Genomic DNA, 22,208 nt, shown 5'->3' with positions numbered 1-22,208 from the left:
GGTCCCAGCCACACAAGTCACCCCATCTTGGATTCCCCCAGGTCTCTAGTTTTCAGAAATGCACAGGTTTGGTAGGTTTCCCTAGGTGGCGGCTGGGCTACAGGCCAAAATCTACAGGTAGGCACTTTGCAAAAAACACCTCTGTTTTCCTTCAAAAATTTGGCTGTGTCCACGTTGCGCTTTGGGGCGTTTCCTGTCGCGGGCGCTAGGCCTACCCACACAAGTGAGGTATCATTTTTATCGGGAGATGTGGGGGAACGCTGGGTGGAAGGAAATGTGTTGCTCCTCTCAGATTCCAGAACTTTCTGCCACAGAAATGTGAGGAACATGTGTTTTTTTAGCCAAATTTTGAGGTTTGCAAAGGATTCTGGGTAACAGAACCTGGTCCGAGCCACACAAGTCACCCCATCTTGGATTCCCCTAGGTCTCTAGTTTTCAGAAATGCACAGGTTTGGTAGGTTTCCCTAGGTGGCGGCTGAGCTACAGGCCAAAATCTACAGGTAGGCACTTTGCTAAATACAGGTCTGTTTTCTGTGATGTGTTCACGTTGCGCTTTGGGGCGTTTCCTGTCGCGGGCGCTAGGCCTACCCACACAAGTGAGGTATCATTTTTATCGGGAGACGTGGGGGAACGCTGGGTGGAAGGAAATGTGTGGCTCCTCTCAGATTCCAGAACTTTCTGCCACAGAAATGTGAGGAACATGTGTTTTTTTAGCCAAATTTTGAGGTTTGCAAAGGATTCTGGGTAACAGAACCTGGTCCCAGCCACACAAGTCACCCCATCTTGGATTCCCCTAGGTCTCTAGTTTTCAGAAAGGCACTGGTTTGGTAGGTTTCCCTAGGTGGCGGCTGAGCTACAGGCCAAAATCCACAGGTAGGCACTTTGCTAAAAACAGGTCTGTTTTCTGTGATGTGTCCACGTTGCGCTTTGGGGCGTTTCCTGTCGCGGGCGCTAGGCCTACCCACACAAGTGAGGTATCATTTTTATCGGGAGACGTGGGGGAACGCTGGGTGGAAGGAAATTTGTGGCTCCTCTCAGATTCCAGAACTTTCTGCCACAGAAATGTGAGGAACATGTGTTTTTTTAGCCACATTTTGAGGTTTGCAAAGGATTCTGGGTAACAGAACCTGGTCCCAGACACACAAGTCACCCCATCTTGGATTCCCCCAGGTCTCTAGTTTTCAGAAATGCACAGGTTTGGTAGGTTTCCCTAGGTGGCGGCTGAGCTACAGGCCAAAATCTACAGGTAGGCACTTTGCAAAAAACACCTCTGTTTTCCTTCAAAAATTTGGTTGTGTCCACGTTGCGCTTTGGGGCGTTTCCTGTCGTGGGCGCTAGGCCTACCCACACAAGTGAGGTATCCTTTTTATCAGGAGACGTGGGGGAACGCTGGGTGGAAGGAAATTTGTGGCTTCTCTCAGATTCCAGAACTTTCTGCCACAGAAATGTGAGGAACATGTGTTTTTTTAGCCACATTTTGAGGTTTGCAAAGGATTCTGGGTAACAGAACCTGGTCCAAGACACACAAGTCACCCCATCTTGGATTCCCCCAGGTCTCTAGTTTTCAGAAATGCACAGGTTTGGTAGGTTTCCCTAGGTGGCAGCTGAGCTACAGGCCAAAATCTACAGGTAGGCACTTTGCAAAAAACACCTCTGTTTTCCTTCAAAAATTTGGTTGTGTCCACGTTGCGCTTTGGGGCGTTTCCTGTCGTGGGCGCTAGGCCTACCCACACAAGTGAGGTATCATTTTTATCGGGAGACGTGGGGGAACGCTGGGTGGAAGGAAATTTGTGGCTTCTCTCAGATTCCAGAACTTTCTGCCACAGAAATGTGAGGAACATGTGTTTTTTTAGCCACATTTTGAGGTTTGCAAAGGATTCTGGGTAACAGAACCTGGTCCCAGACACACAAGTCACCCCCTCTTGGATTCCCCCAGGTCTCTAGTTTTCAGAAATGCACAGGTTTGGTAGGTTTCCCTAGGTGGCGGCTGAGCTACAGGCCAAAATCTACAGGTAGGCACTTTGCAAAAAACACCTCTGTTTTCCTTCAAAAATTTGGTTGTGTCCACGTTGCACTTTGGGGCGTTTCCTGTCGTGGGCGCTAGGCCTACCCACACAAGTGAGGTATCATTTTTATCAGGAGATGTGGGGAAACGCTGAGTGGAAGGAAATTTGTGGCTCCTCTCAGATTCCAGAAATTTCTGCCACAGAAATGTGAGGAACATGTGTTTTTTTAGCCAAATTTTGAGGTTTGCAAAGGATTCTGGGTAACAGAACCAGGTCCCAGCCACACAAGTCACCCCATCTTGGATTCCCCCAGGTCTCTAGTTTTCAGAAATGCACAGGTTTGGTAGGTTTCCCTAGGTGGCGGCTGAGCTACAGGCCAAAATCTACAGGTAGGCACTTTGCAAAAAACACCTCTATTTTCCTTCAAAAATTTGGCTGTGTCCACGTTGCGCTTTGGGGCGTTTCCTGTCGCGGGCGCTAGGCCTACCCACACAAGTGAGGTATCATTTTTATCGGGAGATGTGGGGGAACGCTGGGTGGAAGGAAATTTGTGGCTCCTCTCAGATTCTAGAACTTTCTGCCACAGAAATGTGAGGAACATGTGTTTTTTTAGCCAAATTTTGAGGTTTGCAAAGGATTCTGGGTAACAGAACCTGGTCCGAGCCACACAAGTCACCCCATCTTGGATTCCCCTAGGTCTCTAGTTTTCAGAAATGCACAGGTTTGGTAGGTTTCCCTAGGTGGCGGCTGAGCTACAGGCCAAAATCTACAGGTAGGCACTTTGCTAAAAACAGGTCTGTTTTCTGTGATGTGTTCACGTTGCGCTTTGGGGCGTTTCCTGTCGCGGGCGCTAGGCCTACCCACACAAGTGAGGTATCATTTTTATCGGGAGACGTGGGGGAACGCTGGGTGGAAGGAAATGTGTGGCTCCTCTCAGATTCCAGAACTTTCTGCCACAGAAATGTGAGGAACATGTGTTTTTTTAAGCCAAATTTTGAGGTTTGCAAAGGATTCTGGGTAACAGAACCTGGTCCCAGCCACACAAGTCACCCCATCTTGGATTCCCCTAGTTCTCTAGTTTTCAGAAATGCACAGGTTTGGTAGGTTTCCGTAGGTGGCGGCTGAGCTACAGGCCAAAATCCACAGGTAGGCACTTTGCTAAAAACAGGTCTGTTTTCTGTGATGTGTCCACGTTGCGCTTTGGGGCGTTTCCTGTCGTGGGCGCTAGGCCTACCCACACAAGTGAGGTATCATTTTTATCAGGAGATGTGGGGGAACGCTGGGTGGAAGGAAATTTGTGGCTCCTCTCAGATTCCAGAACTTTCTGCCACAGAAATGTGAGGAACATGTGTTTTTTTAGCCAAATTTTGAGGTTTGCAAAGGATTCTGGGTAACAGAACCAGGTCCCAGCCACACAAGTCACCCCATCTTGGATTCCCCCAGGTCTCTAGTTTTCAGAAATGCACAGGTTTGGTAGGTTTCCCTAGGTGGCGGCTGAGCTACAGGCCAAAATCTACAGGTAGGCACTTTGCAAAAAACACCTCTGTTTTCCTTCAAAAATTTGGCTGTGTCCACGTTGCGCTTTGGGGCGTTTCCTGTCGCGGGCGCTAGGCCTACCCACACAAGTGAGGTATCATTTTTATCGGGAGATGTGGGGGAACGCTGGGTGGAAGGAAATTTGTTGCTCCTCTCAGATTCCAGAACTTTCTGCCACAGAAATGTGAGGAACATGTGTTTTTTTAGCCAAATTTTGAGGTTTGCAAAGGATTCTGGGTAACAGAACCTGGTCCGAGCCACACAAGTCACCCCATCTTGGATTCCCCTAGGTCTCTAGTTTTCAGAAATGCACAGGTTTGGTAGGTTTCCCTAGGTGGCGGCTGAGCTACAGGCCAAAATCTACAGGTAGGCACTTTGCTAAATACAGGTCTGTTTTCTGTGATGTGTTCACGTTGCGCTTTGGGGCGTTTCCTGTCGCGGGCGCTAGGCCTACCCACACAAGTGAGGTATCATTTTTATCGGGAGACGTGGGGGAACGCTGGGTGGAAGGAAATGTGTGGCTCCTCTCAGATTCCAGAACTTTCTGCCACAGAAATGTGAGGAACATGTGTTTTTTTAGCCAAATTTTGAGGTTTGCAAAGGATTCTGGGTAACAGAACCTGGTCCCAGCCACACAAGTCACCCCATCTTGGATTCCCCTAGGTCTCTAGTTTTCAGAAAGGCACTGGTTTGGTAGGTTTCCCTAGGTGGCGGCTGAGCTACAGGCCAAAATCCACAGGTAGGCACTTTGCTAAAAACAGGTCTGTTTTCTGTGATGTGTCCACGTTGCGCTTTGGGGCGTTTCCTGTCGCGGGCGCTAGGCCTACCCACACAAGTGAGGTATCATTTTTATCGGGAGACGTGGGGGAACGCTGGGTGGAAGGAAATGTGTGGCTCCTCTCAGATTCCAGAACTTTCTGCCACAGAAATGTGAGGAACATGTGTTTTTTTAGCCAAATTTTGAGGTTTGCAAAGGATTCTGGGTAACAGAACCTGGTCCAAGACACACAAGTCACCCCATCTTGGATTCCCCCAGGTCTCTAGTTTTCAGAAATGCACAGGTTTGGTAGGTTTCCCTAGGTGGCGGCTGAGCTACAGGCCAAAATCTACAGGTAGGCACTTTGCAAAAAACACCTCTGTTTTCCTTCAAAAATTTGGTTGTGTCCACGTTGCGCTTTGGGGCGTTTCCTGTCGTGGGCGCTAGGCCTACCCACACAAGTGAGGTATCATTTTTATCGGGAGACGTGGGGGAACGCTGGGTGGAAGGAAATTTGTGGCTTCTCTCAGATTCCAGAACTTTCTGCCACAGAAATGTGAGGAACATGTGTTTTTTTAGCCACATTTTGAGGTTTGCAAAGGATTCTGGGTAACAGAACCTGGTCCCAGACACACAAGTCACCCCCTCTTGGATTCCCCCAGGTCTCTAGTTTTCAGAAATGCACAGGTTTGGTAGGTTTCCATAGGTGGCGGCTGAGCTACAGGCCAAAATCTACAGGTAGGCACTTTGCAAAAAACACCTCTGTTTTCCTTCAAAAATTTGGTTGTGTCCACGTTGCACTTTGGGGCGTTTCCTGTCGTGGGCGCTAGGCCTACCCACACAAGTGAGGTATCATTTTTATCAGGAGATGTGGGGAAACGCTGAGTGGAAGGAAATTTGTGGCTCCTCTCAGATTCCAGAAATTTCTGCCACAGAAATGTGAGGAACATGTGTTTTTTTAGCCAAATTTTGAGGTTTGCAAAGGATTCTGGGTAACAGAACCAGGTCCCAGCCACACAAGTCACCCCATCTTGGATTCCCCCAGGTCTCTAGTTTTCAGAAATGCACAGGTTTGGTAGGTTTCCCTAGGTGGCGGCTGAGCTACAGGCCAAAATCTACAGGTAGGCACTTTGCAAAAAACACCTCTGTTTTCCTTCAAAAATTTGGCTGTGTCCACGTTGCGCTTTGGGGCGTTTCCTGTCGCGGGCGCTAGGCCTACCCACACAAGTGAGGTATCATTTTTATCGGGAGATGTGGGGGAACGCTGGGTGGAAGGAAATTTGTGGCTCCTCTCAGATTCTAGAACTTTCTGCCACAGAAATGTGAGGAACATGTGTTTTTTTAGCCAAATTTTGAGGTTTGCAAAGGATTCTGGGTAACAGAACCTGGTCCGAGCCACACAAGTCACCCCATCTTGGATTCCCCTAGGTCTCTAGTTTTCAGAAATGCACAGGTTTGGTAGGTTTCCCTAGGTGGCGGCTGAGCTACAGGCCAAAATCTACAGGTAGGCACTTTGCTAAAAACAGGTCTGTTTTCTGTGATGTGTTCACGTTGCGCTTTGGGGCGTTTCCTGTCGCGGGCGCTAGGCCTACCCACACAAGTGAGGTATCATTTTTATCAGGAGACGTGGGGGAACGCTGGGTGGAAGGAAATGTGTGGCTCCTCTCAGATTCCAGAACTTTCTGCCACAGAAATGTGAGGAACATGTGTTTTTTTAAGCCAAATTTTGAGGTTTGCAAAGGATTCTGGGTAACAGAACCTGGTCCCAGCCACACAAGTCACCCCATCTTGGATTCCCCTAGTTCTCTAGTTTTCAGAAATGCACAGGTTTGGTAGGTTTCCCTAGGTGGCGGCTGAGCTACAGGCCAAAATCCACAGGTAGGCACTTTGCTAAAAACAGGTCTGTTTTCTGTGATGTGTCCACGTTGCGCTTTGGGGCGTTTCCTGTCGTGGGCGCTAGGCCTACCCACACAAGTGAGGTATCATTTTTATCAGGAGATGTGGGGGAACGCTGGGTGGAAGGAAATTTGTGGCTCCTCTCAGATTCCAGAACTTTCTGCCACAGAAATGTGAGGAACATGTGTTTTTTTAGCCAAATTTTGAGGTTTGCAAAGGATTCTGGGTAACAGAACCAGGTCCCAGCCACACAAGTCACCCCATCTTGGATTCCCCCAGGTCTCTAGTTTTCAGAAATGCACAGGTTTGGTAGGTTTCCCTAGGTGGAGGCTGAGCTACAGGCCAAAATCTACAGGTAGGCACTTTGCAAAAAACACCTCTGTTTTCCTTCAAAAATTTGGCTGTGTCCACGTTGCGCTTTGGGGCGTTTCCTGTCGCGGGCGCTAGGCCTACCCACACAAGTGAGGTATCATTTTTATCGGGAGATGTGGGGGAACGCTGGGTGGAAGGAAATTTGTTGCTCCTCTCAGATTCCAGAACTTTCTGCCACAGAAATGTGAGGAACATGTGTTTTTTTAGCCAAATTTTGAGGTTTGCAAAGGATTCTGGGTAACAGAACCTGGTCCGAGCCACACAAGTCACCCCATCTTGGATTCCCCTAGGTCTCTAGTTTTCAGAAATGCACAGGTTTGGTAGGTTTCCCTAGGTGGCGGCTGAGCTACAGGCCAAAATCTACAGGTAGGCACTTTGCTAAATACAGGTCTGTTTTCTGTGATGTGTTCACGTTGCGCTTTGGGGCGTTTCCTGTCGCGGGCGCTAGGCCTACCCACACAAGTGAGGTATCATTTTTATCGGGAGACGTGGGGGAACGCTGGGTGGAAGGAAATGTGTGGCTCCTCTCAGATTCCAGAACTTTCTGCCACAGAAATGTGAGGAACATGTGTTTTTTTAGCCAAATTTTGAGGTTTGCAAAGGATTCTGGGTAACAGAACCTGGTCCCAGCCACACAAGTCACCCCATCTTGGATTCCCCTAGGTCTCTAGTTTTCAGAAAGGCACTGGTTTGGTAGGTTTCCCTAGGTGGCGGCTGAGCTACAGGCCAAAATCCACAGGTAGGCACTTTGCTAAAAACAGGTCTGTTTTCTGTGATGTGTCCACGTTGCGCTTTGGGGCGTTTCCTGTCGCGGGCGCTAGGCCTACCCACACAAGTGAGGTATCATTTTTATCGGGAGACGTGGGGGAACGCTGGGTGGAAGGAAATTTGTGGCTCCTCTCAGATTCCAGAACTTTCTGCCACAGAAATGTGAGGAACATGTGTTTTTTTAGCCACATTTTGAGGTTTGCAAAGGATTCTGGGTAACAGAACCTGGTCCGAGCCACACAAGTCACCCCATCTTGGATTCCCCTAGGTCTCTAGTTTTCAGAAATGCACAGGTTTGGTAGGTTTCCCTAGGTGGCGGCTGAGCTACAGGCCAAAATCTACAGGTAGGCACTTTGCTAAAAACAGGTCTGTTTTCTGTGATGTGTTCACGTTGCGCTTTGGGGCGTTTCCTGTCGCGGGCGCTAGGCCTACCCACACAAGTGAGGTATCATTTTTATCGGGAGACGTGGGGGAACGCTGGGTGGAAGGAAATGTGTGGCTCCTCTCAGATTCCAGAACTTTCTGCCACAGAAATGTGAGGAACATGTGTTTTTTTAAGCCAAATTTTGAGGTTTGCAAAGGATTCTGGGTAACAGAACCTGGTCCCAGCCACACAAGTCACCCCATCTTGGATTCCCCTAGTTCTCTAGTTTTCAGAAATGCACAGGTTTGGTAGGTTTCCCTAGGTGGCGGCTGAGCTACAGGCCAAAATCCACAGGTAGGCACTTTGCTAAAAACAGGTCTGTTTTCTGTGATGTGTCCACGTTGCGCTTTGGGGCGTTTCCTGTCGTGGGCGCTAGGCCTACCCACACAAGTGAGGTATCATTTTTATCAGGAGATGTGGGGGAACGCTGGGTGGAAGGAAATTTGTGGCTCCTCTCAGATTCCAGAACTTTCTGCCACAGAAATGTGAGGAACATGTGTTTTTTTAGCCAAATTTTGAGGTTTGCAAAGGATTCTGGGTAACAGAACCAGGTCCCAGCCACACAAGTCACCCCATCTTGGATTCCCCCAGGTCTCTAGTTTTCAGAAATGCACAGGTTTGGTAGGTTTCCCTAGGTGGCGGCTGAGCTACAGGCCAAAATCTACAGGTAGGCACTTTGCAAAAAACACCTCTGTTTTCCTTCAAAAATTTGGCTGTGTCCACGTTGCGCTTTGGGGCGTTTCCTGTCGCGGGCGCTAGGCCTACCCACACAAGTGAGGTATCATTTTTATCGGGAGATGTGGGGGAACGCTGGGTGGAAGGAAATTTGTTGCTCCTCTCAGATTCCAGAACTTTCTGCCACAGAAATGTGAGGAACATGTGTTTTTTTAGCCACATTTTGAGGTTTGCAAAGGATTCTGGGTAACAGAACCTGGTCCGAGCCACACAAGTCACCCCATCTTGGATTCCCCTAGGTCTCTAGTTTTCAGAAATGCACAGGTTTGGTAGGTTTCCCTAGGTGGCGGCTGAGCTACAGGCCAAAATCTACAGGTAGGCACTTTGCTAAATACAGGTCTGTTTTCTGTGATGTGTTCACGTTGCGCTTTGGGGCGTTTCCTGTCGCGGGCGCTAGGCCTACCCACACAAGTGAGGTATCATTTTTATCGGGAGACGTGGGGGAACGCTGGGTGGAAGGAAATGTGTGGCTCCTCTCAGATTCCAGAACTTTCTGCCACAGAAATGTGAGGAACATGTGTTTTTTTAGCCAAATTTTGAGGTTTGCAAAGGATTCTGGGTAACAGAACCTGGTCCCAGCCACACAAGTCACCCCATCTTGGATTCCCCTAGGTCTCTAGTTTTCAGAAAGGCACTGGTTTGGTAGGTTTCCCTAGGTGGCGGCTGAGCTACAGGCCAAAATCCACAGGTAGGCACTTTGCTAAAAACAGGTCTGTTTTCTGTGATGTGTCCACGTTGCGCTTTGGGGCGTTTCCTGTCGCGGGCGCTAGGCCTACCCACACAAGTGAGGTATCATTTTTATCGGGAGACGTGGGGGAACGCTGGGTGGAAGGAAATTTGTGGCTCCTCTCAGATTCCAGAACTTTCTGCCACAGAAATGTGAGGAACATGTGTTTTTTTAGCCACATTTTGAGGTTTGCAAAGGATTCTGGGTAACAGAACCTGGTCCCAGACACACAAGTCACCCCATCTTGGATTCCCCCAGGTCTCTAGTTTTCAGAAATGCACAGGTTTGGTAGGTTTCCCTAGGTGGCGGCTGAGCTACAGGCCAAAATCTACAGGTAGGCACTTTGCAAAAAACACCTCTGTTTTCCTTCAAAAATTTGGTTGTGTCCACGTTGCGCTTTGGGGCGTTTCCTGTCGTGGGCGCTAGGCCTACCCACACAAGTGAGGTATCATTTTTATCAGGAGACGTGGGGGAACGCTGGGTGGAAGGAAATTTGTGGCTTCTCTCAGATTCCAGAACTTTCTGCCACAGAAATGTGAGGAACATGTGTTTTTTTAGCCACATTTTGAGGTTTGCAAAGGATTCTGGGTAACAGAACCTGGTCCAAGACACACAAGTCACCCCATCTTGGATTCCCCCAGGTCTCTAGTTTTCAGAAATGCACAGGTTTGGTAGGTTTCCCTAGGTGGCGGCTGAGCTACAGGCCAAAATCTACAGGGAGGCACTTTGCAAAAAACACCTCTGTTTTCCTTCAAAAATTTGGTTGTGTCCACGTTGCGCTTTGGGGCGTTTCCTGTCGTGGGCGCTAGGCCTACCCACACAAGTGAGGTATCATTTTTATCGGGAGACGTGGGGGAACGCTGGGTGGAAGGAAATTTGTGGCTTCTCTCAGATTCCAGAACTTTCTGCCACAGAAATGTGAGGAACATGTGTTTTTTTAGCCACATTTTGAGGTTTGCAAAGGATTCTGGGTAACAGAACCTGGTCCCAGACACACAAGTCACCCCCTCTTGGATTCCCCCAGGTCTCTAGTTTTCAGAAATGCACAGGTTTGGTAGGTTTCCCTAGGTGGCGGCTGAGCTACAGGCCAAAATCTACAGGTAGGCACTTTGCAAAAAACACCTCTGTTTTCCTTCAAAAATTTGGTTGTGTCCACGTTGCACTTTGGGGCGTTTCCTGTCGTGGGCGCTAGGCCTACCCACACAAGTGAGGTATCATTTTTATCAGGAGATGTGGGGAAACGCTGAGTGGAAGGAAATTTGTGGCTCCTCTCAGATTCCAGAAATTTCTGCCACAGAAATGTGAGGAACATGTGTTTTTTTAGCCAAATTTTGAGGTTTGCAAAGGATTCTGGGTAACAGAACCAGGTCCCAGCCACACAAGTCACCCCATCTTGGATTCCCCCAGGTCTCTAGTTTTCAGAAATGCACAGGTTTGGTAGGTTTCCCTAGGTGGCGGCTGAGCTACAGGCCAAAATCTACAGGTAGGCACTTTGCAAAAAACACCTCTGTTTTCCTTCAAAAATTTGGCTGTGTCCACGTTGCGCTTTGGGGCGTTTCCTGTCGCGGGCGCTAGGCCTACCCACACAAGTGAGGTATCATTTTTATGGGGAGATGTGGGGGAACGCTGGGTGGAAGGAAATTTGTGGCTCCTCTCAGATTCTAGAACTTTCTGCCACAGAAATGTGAGGAACATGTGTTTTTTTAGCCAAATTTTGAGGTTTGCAAAGGATTCTGGGTAACAGAACCTGGTCCGAGCCACACAAGTCACCCCATCTTGGATTCCCCTAGGTCTCTAGTTTTCAGAAATGCACAGGTTTGGTAGGTTTCCCTAGGTGGCGGCTGAGCTACAGGCCAAAATCTACAGGTAGGCACTTTGCTAAAAACAGGTCTGTTTTCTGTGATGTGTTCACGTTGCGCTTTGGGGCGTTTCCTGTCGCGGGCGCTAGGCCTACCCACACAAGTGAGGTATCATTTTTATCGGGAGACGTGGGGGAACGCTGGGTGGAAGGAAATGTGTGGCTCCTCTCAGATTCCAGAACTTTCTGCCACAGAAATGTGAGGAACATGTGTTTTTTTAAGCCAAATTTTGAGGTTTGCAAAGGATTCTGGGTAACAGAACCTGGTCCCAGCCACACAAGTCACCCCATCTTGGATTCCCCTAGTTCTCTAGTTTTCAGAAATGCACAGGTTTGGTAGGTTTCCCTAGGTGGCGGCTGAGCTACAGGCCAAGATCCACAGGTAGGCACTTTGCTAAAAACAGGTCTGTTTTCTGTGATGTGTCCACGTTGCGCTTTGGGGCGTTTCCTGTCGTGGGCGCTAGGCCTACCCACACAAGTGAGGTATCATTTTTATCAGGAGATGTGGGGGAACGCTGGGTGGAAGGAAATTTGTGGCTCCTCTCAGATTCCAGAACTTTCTGCCACAGAAATGTGAGGAACATGTGTTTTTTTAGCCAAATTTTGAGGTTTGCAAAGGATTCTGGGTAACAGAACCAGGTCCCAGCCACACAAGTCACCCCATCTTGGATTCCCCCAGGTCTCTAGTTTTCAGAAATGCACAGGTTTGGTAGGTTTCCCTAGGTGGCGGCTGAGCTACAGGCCAAAATCTACAGGTAGGCACTTTGCAAAAAACACCTCTGTTTTCCTTCAAAAATTTGGCTGTGTCCACGTTGCGCTTTGGGGCGTTTCCTGTCGCGGGCGCTAGGCCTACCCACACAAGTGAGGTATCATTTTTATCGGGAGATGTGGGGGAACGCTGGGTGGAAGGAAATTTGTGGCTCCTCTCAGATTCTAGAACTTTCTGCCACAGAAATGTGAGGAACATGTGTTTTTTTAGCCAAATTTTGAGGTTTGCAAAGGATTCTGGGTAACAGAACCTGGTCCGAGCCACACAAGTCACCCCATCTTGGATTCCCCTAGGTCTCTAGTTTTCAGAAATGCACAGGTTTGGTAGGTTTCCCTAGGTGGCGGCTGAGCTACAGGCCAAAATCTACAGGTAGGCACTTTGCTAAATACAGGTCTGTTTTCTGTGATGTGTTCACGTTGCGCTTTGGGGCGTTTCCTGTCGCGGGCGCTAGGCCTACCCACACAAGTGAGGTATCATTTTTATCGGGAGACGTGGGGGAACGCTGGGTGGAAGGAAATGTGTGGCTCCTCTCAGATTCCAGAACTTTCTGCCACAGAAATGTGAGGAACATATGTTTTTTTAGCCAAATTTTGAGGTTTGCAAAGGATTCTGGGTAACAGAACCTGGTCCCAGCCACACAAGTCACCCCATCTTGGATTCCCCTAGGTCTCTAGTTTTCAGAAAGGCACTGGTTTGGTAGGTTTCCCTAGGTGGCGGCTGAGCTACAGGCCAAAATCCACAGGTAGGCACTTTGCTAAAAACAGGTCTGTTTTCTGTGATGTGTCCACGTTGCGCTTTGGGGCGTTTCCTGTCGCGGGCGCTAGGCCTACCCACACAAGTGAGGTATCATTTTTATCGGGAGACGTGGGGGAACGCTGGGTTGAAGGAAATTTGTGGCTCCTCTCAGATTCCAGAACTTTCTGCCACAGAAATATGAGGAACTTGTGTTTTTTTAGCCACATTTTGAGGTTTGCAAAGGATTCTGGGTAACAGAACCTGGTCCCAAACACACAAGTCACCCCATCTTGGATTCCCCCAGGTCTCTAGTTTTCAGAAATGCACAGGTTTGGTAGGTTTCCCTAGGTGGCCGCTGAGCTACAGGCCAAAATCTACAGGTAGGCACTTTGCAAAAAACACCTCTGTTTTCCTTCAAAAATTTGGTTGTGTCCACGTTGCGCTTTGGGTCGTTTCCTGTTGTGGGCGCTAGGCCTACCCACACAAGTGAGGTATCATTTTTATCGGGAGACGTGGGGGAACGCTTGGTGGAAGGAAATTTGTGGCTCCTCTCAGATTCCAGAACTTTCTGCCACAGAAATGTGAGGAACATGTGTTTTTTTAGCCAAATTTTGAGGTTTGCAAAGGATTCTGGGTAACAGAACCTGGTCCCAGCCACACAAGTCACCCCATCTTGGATTCCCCCAGGTCTCTAGTTTTCAGAAATGCACAGGTTTGGTAGGTTTCCCTAGGTGGCGGCTGAGCTACAGGCCAAAATCTACAGGTAGGCACTTTGCAAAAAACACCTCTGTTTTCCTTCCAAAATCTGGTTGTGTCCACGTTGCGCTTTGGGGCGTTTCCTGTTGCGGGCGCTAGGCCTACCCACACAAGTGAGGTATCATTTTTATCGGGAGATGTGGGGGAACGCTGGGTGGAAGGAAATTTGTGGCTCCTCTCAGATTCTAGAACTTTCTGCCACAGAAATGTGAGGAACATGTGTTTTTTTAGCCAAATTTTGAGGTTTGCAAAGGATTCTGGGTAACAGAACCTGGTCCGAGCCACACAAGTCACCCCATCTTGGATTCCCCTAGGTCTCTAGTTTTCAGAAATGCACAGGTTTGGTAGGTTTCCCTAGGTGGCGGCTGAGCTACAGGCCAAAATCTACAGGTAGGCACTTTGCTAAAAACAGGTCTGTTTTCTGTGATGTGTCCACGTTGCGCTTTGGGGCGTTTCCTGTCGCGGGCGCTAGGCCTGCCCACACAAGTGAGGTATCATTTTTATCGGGAGACGTGGGGGAACGCTGGGTGGAAGGAAATGTGTGGCTCCTCTCAGATTCTACAACTTTCTGCCACAGAAATGTGAGGAACATGTGTTTTTTTAGCCAAATTTTGAGGTTTGCAAAGGATCTGGGTAACAGAACCTGGTCCGAGCCACACAAGTCACCCCATTTTGGATTCCCCTAGGTCTCTAGTTTTCAGAAATGCACAGGTTTGGTAGGTTTCCCTAGGTGGCGGCTGAGCTACAGGCCAAAATCTACAGGTAGGCACTTTGCTAAAAACAGGTCTGTTTTCTGTGATGTGTCCACGTTGCGCTTTGGGGCGTTTCCTGTCGCGGGCGCTAGGCCTACCCACACAAGTGAGGTATCATTTTTATCGGGAGACGTGGGGGGACGCTGGGTGGAAGGAAATTTGTGGCTCCTCTCAGATTCCAGAACTTTCGGCCACAGAAATGTGAGGAACATGTGTTTTTTTAGCCACATTTTGAGGTTTGCAAAGGATTCTGGGTAACAGAACCTGGTCCCAGCCACACAAGTCACCCCATCTTGGATTCCCCTAGGTCTCTAGTTTTCAGAAATGCACAGGTTTGGTAGGTTTCCCTAGGTGGCGGCTGAGCTACAGGCCAAAATCCACAGGTAGGCACTTTGCTAAAAACAGGTCTGTTTTCTGTGATGTGTCCACGTTGCGCTTTGGGGCGTTTCCTGTCGCGGGCGCTAGGCCTACCCACACAAGTGAGGTATCATTTTTATCGGGAGACGTGGGGGAACGCTGGGTGGAAGGAAATTTGTGGCTCCTCTCAGATTTCAGAACTTTCTGCCACAGAAATATGAGGAACATGTGTTTTTTTTTGCCACAGTTTGAGGTTTGCAAAGGATTCTGGGTAACAGACCCTGGTCCCAGACACACAAGTCACCCCATCTTGGATTCCCCCAGGTCTCTAGTTTTCAGAAATGCACAGGTTTGGTAGGTTTCCCTAGGTGGCGGCTGAGCTACAGGCCAAAATCTACAGGTAGGCACTTTGCAAAAAACACCTCTGTTTTCCTTCAAAAATTTGGTTGTGTCCACGTTGCGCTTTGGGGCGTTTCCTGTCGTGGGCGCTAGGCCTACCCACAAAAGTGAGGTATCATTTTTATCAGGAGACGTGGGGGAATGCTGGGTGGAAGGAAATTTGTGGCTCCTCTCAGATTCCAGAACTTTCTGCCACAGAAATGTGAGGAACATGTGTTTTTTTTGCCAATTTTGAGGTTTGCAAAGGATTCTGGGTAACAGAACCTGGTCCCAGCCACACAAGTCACCCCATCTTGGATTCCCCTAGGTCTCTAGTTTTCAGAAATGCACAGGTTTGGTAGGTTTCCCTAGGTGGCGGCTGAGCTACAGGCCAAAATCTACAGGTAGGCACTTTGCTAAAAACAGGTCTGTTTTCTGTGATGTGTCCACGTTGCGCTTTGGGGCGTTTCCTGTCGCGGGCGCTAGGCCTACCCACACAAGTGAGGTATCATTTTTATCAGGAAACGTGGGGGAACGCTGGGTGGAAGGAAATTTGTGGCTCCTCTCAGATTCCAGAACTTTCTGCCACAGAAATGTGAGGAACATGTGTTTTTTTAGCCAAATTTTGTGGTTTGCAAAGGATTCTGGGTAACAGAACCTGGTCCCAGCCACACAAGTCACCCCATCTTGGATTCCCCCAGGTCTCTAGTTTTCAGAAATGCACAGGTTTGGTAGGTTTCCCTAGGTGGCGGCTGAGCTACAGGCCAAAATCTACAGGTAGGCACTTTGCTAAAAACAGGTCTGTTTTCTGTGATGTGTCCACGTTGCGCTTTGGGGCGTTTCCTGTCGGGGGAGCTAGGCCTGCCCACACAAGTGAGGTATCATTTTTATCGGGAGACGTGGGGGAACGCTGGGTGGAAGGAAATGTGTGGCTCCTCTCAGATTCTAGAACTTTCTGCCACAGAAATGTGAGGAACATGTGTTTTTTTAGCCAAATTTTGAGGTTTGCAAAGGATCTGGGTAACAGAACCTGGTCCGAGCCACACAAGTCACCCCATCTTGGATTCCCCTAGGTCTCTAGTTTTCAGAAATGCACAGGTTTGGTAGGTTTCCCTAGGTGACGGCTGAGCTACAGGCCAAAATCTACAGGTAGGCACTTTGCTAAAAACAGGTCTGTTTTCTGTGATGTGTCCACGTTGCGCTTTGGGGCGTTTCCTGTCGCGGGCGCTAGGCCTACCCACACAAGTGAGGTATCATTTTTATCGGGAGACGTGGGGGGACGCTGGGTGGAACGAAATGTGTGGCTCCTCTCAGATTCCAGAACTTTCTGCCACAGAAATGTGAGGAACATGTGTTTTTTTAGCCACATTTTGAGGTTTGCAAAGGATTCTGGGTAACAGAACCTGGTCCCAGCCACACAAGTCACCCCATCTTGGAATCCCCTAGGTCTCTAGTTTTCAGAAATGCACAGGTTTGGTAGGTTTCCCTAGGTGGCGGCTGAGCTACAGGCCAAAATCCACAGGTAGGCACTTTGCTAAAAACAGGTCTGTTTTCTGTGATGTGTCCACGTTGCGCTTTGGGGCGTTTCCTGTCGCGGGCGCTAGGCCTACCCACACAAGTGAGGTATCATTTTTATCGGGAGACGTGGGGGAACGCTGGGTGGAAGGAAATTTGTGGCTCCTCTCAGATTTCAGAACTTTCTGCCACAGAAATATGAGGAACATGTGTTTTTTTTCGCCACAGTTTGAGGTTTGCAAAGGATTCTGGGTAACAGAACCTGGTCCCAGACACACAAGTCACCCCATCTTGGATTCCCCCAGGTCTCTAGTTTTCAGAAATGCACAGGTTTGGTAGGTTTCCCTAGGTGGCGGCTGAGCTACAGGCCAAAATCTACAGGTAGGCACTTTGGAAAAAACACCTCTGTTTTCCTTCAAAAATTTGGTTGTGTCCACGTTGCGCTTTGGGGCGTTTCCTGTCGTGGGCGCTAGGCCTACCCACAAAAGTGAGGTATCATTTTTATCGGGAGACGTGGGGGAACGCTGGGTGGAAGGAAATTTGTGGCTCCTCTCAGATTCCAGAACTTTCTGCCACAGAAATGTGAGGAACATGTGTTTTTTTAGCCAAATTTTGAGGTTTGCAAAGGATTCTGGGTAACAGAACCTGGTCCCAGCCACACAAGTCACCCCATCTTGGATTCCCCTAGGTCTCTAGTTTTCAGAAATGCACAGGTTTGGTAGGTTTCCCTAGGTGGCGGCTGAGCTACAGGCCAAAATCCACAGGTAGGCACTTTGCTAAAAACAGGTCTGTTTTCTGTGATGTGTCCACGTTGCGCTTTGGGGCGTTTCCTGTCGCGGGCGCTAGGCCTACCCACACAAGTGAGGTATCATTGTTATCGGGAGACGTGGAGGAACGCTGGGTGGAAGGAAATTTGTGGCTCCTCTCAGATTCCAGAACTTTCTGCCACAGAAATGTGAGGAACATGTGTTTTTTTAGCCACATTTTGAGGTTTGCAAAGGATTCTGGGTAACAGAACCTGGTCCCAGCCACACAAGTCACCCCATGTTGGATTCCCCTAGGTCTCTAGTTTTCAGAAATGCACAGGTTTGGTAGGTTTCCCTAGGTGGCGGCTGAGCTACAGGCCAAAATCTACAGGTAGGCACTTTGCTAAAAACAGGTCTGTTTTCTGTGATGTGTCCACGTTGCGCTTTGGGGCGTTTCCTGTCGCGGGCGCTAGGCCTACCCACACAAGTGAGGTATCATTTTTATCGGGAGACGTGGGGGGACGCTGGGTGGAAGGAAATGTGTGGCTCCTCTCAGATTCCAGAACTTTCTGCCACAGAAATGTGAGGGACATGTGTTTTTTTAGCCACATTTTGAGGTTTGCAAAGGATTCTGGGTAACAGAACCTGGTCCCAGCCACACAAGTCACCCCATCTTGGATTCCCCCAGGTCTCTAGTTTTCAGAAATGCACAGGTTTGGTAGGTTTCCCTAGGTGGCGGCTGAGCTACAGGCCAAAATCTACAGGTAGGCACTTTGCAAAAAACACCTCTGTTTTCCTTCAAAAATGTGGCTGTGTCCACGTTGCGCTTTGGGGCGTTTCCTGTCGCGGGCGCTAGGCCTACCCACACAAGTGAGGTATCATTTTTATCGGGAGATGTGGGGGAACGCTGGGTGGAAGGAAATTTGTGGCTTCTCTCAGATTCCAGAACTTTCTGCCACAGAAATGTGAGGAACATGTGTTTTTTTAGCCAAATTTTGAGGTTTGCAAAGGATTCTGGGTAACAGAACCTGGTCCGAGCCACACAAGTCACCCTATCTTGGATTTCCCTAGGTCTCTAGTTTTCAGAAATGCACAGGTTTGGTAGGTTTCCCAAGGTAGCGGCTGAGCTACAGGCCAAAATCTACAGGTAGGCACTTTGCTAAAAACAGGTCTGTTTTCTGTGATGTGTCCACGTTGCGCTTTGGGGCGTTTCCTGTCGCGGGCGCTAGGCCTACCCACACAAGTGAGGTATCATTTTTATCGGGAGACGTGGGGGAACGCTGGGTGGAAGGAAATTTGTGGCTCCTCTCAGATTCCAGAACTTTCTGCCACAGAAATGTGAGGAACATGTGTTTTTTTAGCCACATTTTGAGGTTTGCAAAGGATTCTGGGTAACAGAACCTGGTCCCAGACACACAAGTCACCCCATCTTGGATTCCCCCAGGTCTCTAGTTTTCAGAAATGCACAGGTTTGGTAGGTTTCCCTAGGTGGCGGCTGAGCTACAGGCCAAAATCTACAGGTAGGCACTTTGCAAAAAACACCTCTGTTTTCCTTCAAAAATTTGGTTGTGTCCACGTTGCGCTTTGGGGCGTTTCCTGTCGTGGGCGCTAGGCCTACCCACACAAGTGAGGTATCATTTTTATCAGGAGACGTGGGGGAACGCTGGGTGGAAGGAAATTTGTGGCTTCTCTCAGATTCCAGAACTTTCTGCCACAGAAATGTGAGGAACATGTGTTTTTTTAGCCACATTTTGAGGTTTGCAAAGGATTCTGGGTAACAGAACCTGGTCCAAGACACACAAGTCACCCCATCTTGGATTCCCCCAGGTCTCTAGTTTTCAGAAATGCACAGGTTTGGTAGGTTTCCCTAGGTGGCGGCTGAGCTACAGGCCAAAATCTACAGGTAGGCACTTTGCAAAAAACACCTCTGTTTTCCTTCAAAAATTTGGTTGTGTCCACGTTGCGCTTTGGGGCGTTTCCTGTCGTGGGCGCTAGGCCTACCCACACAAGTGAGGTATCATTTTTATCGGGAGACGTGGGGGAACGCTGGGTGGAAGGAAATTTGTGGCTTCTCTCAGATTCCAGAACTTTCTGCCACAGAAATGTGAGGAACATGTGTTTTTTTAGCCACATTTTGAGGTTTGCAAAGTATTCTGGGTAACAGAACCTGGTCCGAGACACACAAGTCACCCCCTCTTGGATTCCCCCAGGTCTCTAGTTTTCAGAAATGCACAGGTTTGGTAGGTTTCCCTAGGTGGCGGCTGAGCTACAGGCCAAAATCTACAGGTAGGCACTTTGCAAAAAACACCTCTGTTTTCCTTCAAAAATTTGGTTGTGTCCACGTTGCACTTTGGGGCGTTTCCTGTCGTGGGCGCTAGGCCTACCCACACAAGTGAGGTATCATTTTTATCAGGAGATGTGGGGAAACGCTGAGTGGAAGGAAATTTGTGGCTCCTCTCAGATTCCAGAAATTTCTGCCACAGAAATGTGAGGAACATGTGTTTTTTTAGCCAAATTTTGAGGTTTGCAAAGGATTCTGGGTAACAGAACCAGGTCCCAGCCACACAAGTCACCCCATCTTGGATTCCCCCAGGTCTCTAGTTTTCAGAAATGCACAGGTTTGGTAGGTTTCCCTAGGTGGCGGCTGAGCTACAGGCCAAAATCTACAGGTAGGCACTTTGCAAAAAACACCTCTGTTTTCCTTCAAAAATTTGGCTGTGTCCACGTTGCGCTTTGGGGCGTTTCCTGTCGCGGGCGCTAGGCCTACCCACACAAGTGAGGTATCATTTTTATCGGGAGATGTGGGGGAACGCTGGGTGGAAGGAAATTTGTGGCTCCTCTCAGATTCTAGAACTTTCTGCCACAGAAATGTGAGGAACATGTGTTTTTTTAGCCAAATTTTGAGGTTTGCAAAGGATTCTCGGTAACAGAACCTGGTCCGAGCCACACAAGTCACCCCATCTTGGATTCCCCTAGGTCTCTAGTTTTCAGAAATGCACAGGTTTGGTAGGTTTCCCTAGGTGGCGGCTGAGCTACAGGCCAAAATCTACAGGTAGGCACTTTGCTAAAAACAGGTCTGTTTTCTGTGATGTGTTCACGTTGCGCTTTGGGGCGTTTCCTGTCGCGGGCGCTAGGCCTACCCACACAAGTGAGGTATCATTTTTATCGGGAGACGTGGGGGAACGCTGGGTGGAAGGAATGTGTGGCTCCTCTCAGATTCCAGAACTTTCTGCCACAGAAATGTGAGGAACATGTGTTTTTTTAAGCCAAATTTTGAGGTTTGCAAAGGATTCTGGGTAACAGAACCTGGTCCCAGCCACACAAGTCACCCCATCTTGGATTCCCCTAGTTCTCTAGTTTTCAGAAATGCACAGGTTTGGTAGGTTTCCCTAGGTGGCGGCTGAGCTACAGGCCAAAATCCACAGGTAGGCACTTTGCTAAAAACAGGTCTGTTTTCTGTGATGTGTCCACGTTGCGCTTTGGGGCGTTTCCTGTCGTGGGCGCTAGGCCTACCCACACAAGTGAGGTATCATTTTTATCAGGAGATGTGGGGGAACGCTGGGTGGAAGGAAATTTGTGGCTCCTCTCAGATTCCAGAACTTTCTGCCACAGAAATGTGAGGAACATGTGTTTTTTTAGCCAAATTTTGAGGTTTGCAAAGGATTCTGGGTAACAGAACCAGGTCCCAGCCACACAAGTCACCCCATCTTGGATTCCCCCAGGTCTCTAGTTTTCAGAAATGCACAGGTTTGGTAGGTTTCCCTAGGTGGCGGCTGAGCTACAGGCCAAAATCTACAGGTAGGCACTTTGCAAAAAACACCTCTGTTTTCCTTCAAAAATTTGGCTGTGTCCACGTTGCGCTTTGGGGCGTTTCCTGTCGCGGGCGCTAGGCCTACCCACACAAGTGAGGTATCATTTTTATCGGGAGATGTGGGGGAACGCTGGGTGGAAGGAAATTTGTTGCTCCTCTCAGATTCCAGAACTTTCTGCCACAGAAATGTGAGGAACATGTGTTTTTTTAGCCAAATTTTGAGGTTTGCAAAGGATTCTGGGTAACAGAACCTGGTCCGAGCCACACAAGTCACCCCATCTTGGATTCCCCTAGGTCTCTAGTTTTCAGAAATGCACAGGTTTGGTAGGTTTCCCTAGGTGGCGGCTGAGCTACAGGCCAAAATCTACAGGTAGGCACTTTGCTAAATACAGGTCTGTTTTCTGTGATGTGTTCACGTTGCGCTTTGGGGCGTTTCCTGTCGCGGGCGCTAGGCCTACCCACACAAGTGAGGTATCATTTTTATCGGGAGACGTGGGGGAACGCTGGGTGGAAGGAAATGTGTGGCTCCTCTCAGATTCCAGAACTTTCTGCCACAGAAATGTGAGGAACATGTGTTTTTTTAGCCAAATTTTGAGGTTTGCAAAGGATTCTGGGTAACAGAACCTGGTCCCAGCCACACAAGTCACCCCATCTTGGATTCCCCTAGGTCTCTAGTTTTCAGAAAGGCACTGGTTTGGTAGGTTTCCCTAGGTGGCGGCTGAGCTACAGGCCAAAATCCACAGGTAGGCACTTTGCTAAAAACAGGTCTGTTTTCTGTGATGTGTCCACGTTGCGCTTTGGGGCGTTTCCTGTCGCGGGCGCTAGGCCTACCCACACAAGTGAGGTATCATTTTTATCGGGAGACGTGGGGGAACGCTGGGTGGAAGGAAATTTGTGGCTCCTCTCAGATTCCAGAACTTTCTGCCACAGAAATGTGAGGAACATGTGTTTTTTTAGCCACATTTTGAGGTTTGCAAAGGATTCTGGGTAACAGAACCTGGTCCCAGACACACAAGTCACCCCATCTTGGATTCCCCCAGGTCTCTAGTTTTCAGAAATGCACAGGTTTGGTAGGTTTCCCTAGGTGGCGGCTGAGCTACAGGCCAAAATCTACAGGTAGGCACTTTGCAAAAAACACCTCTGTTTTCCTTCAAAAATTTGGTTGTGTATACGTTTCGCTTTGGGGCGTTTCCTGTCGTGGGCGCTAGGCCTACCCACACAAGTGAGGTATCATTTTTATCAGGAGACGTGGGGGAACGCTGGGTGGAAGGAAATTTGTGGCTTCTCTCAGATTCCAGAACTTTCTGCCA

This window comes from Pleurodeles waltl, chromosome 8 (genome assembly GCF_031143425.1).
Source record: "Pleurodeles waltl isolate 20211129_DDA chromosome 8, aPleWal1.hap1.20221129, whole genome shotgun sequence".
Lineage (NCBI taxonomy): Eukaryota > Metazoa > Chordata > Amphibia > Caudata > Salamandridae > Pleurodeles > Pleurodeles waltl.
Note: the sequence above shows the minus strand (reverse complement) of the source record.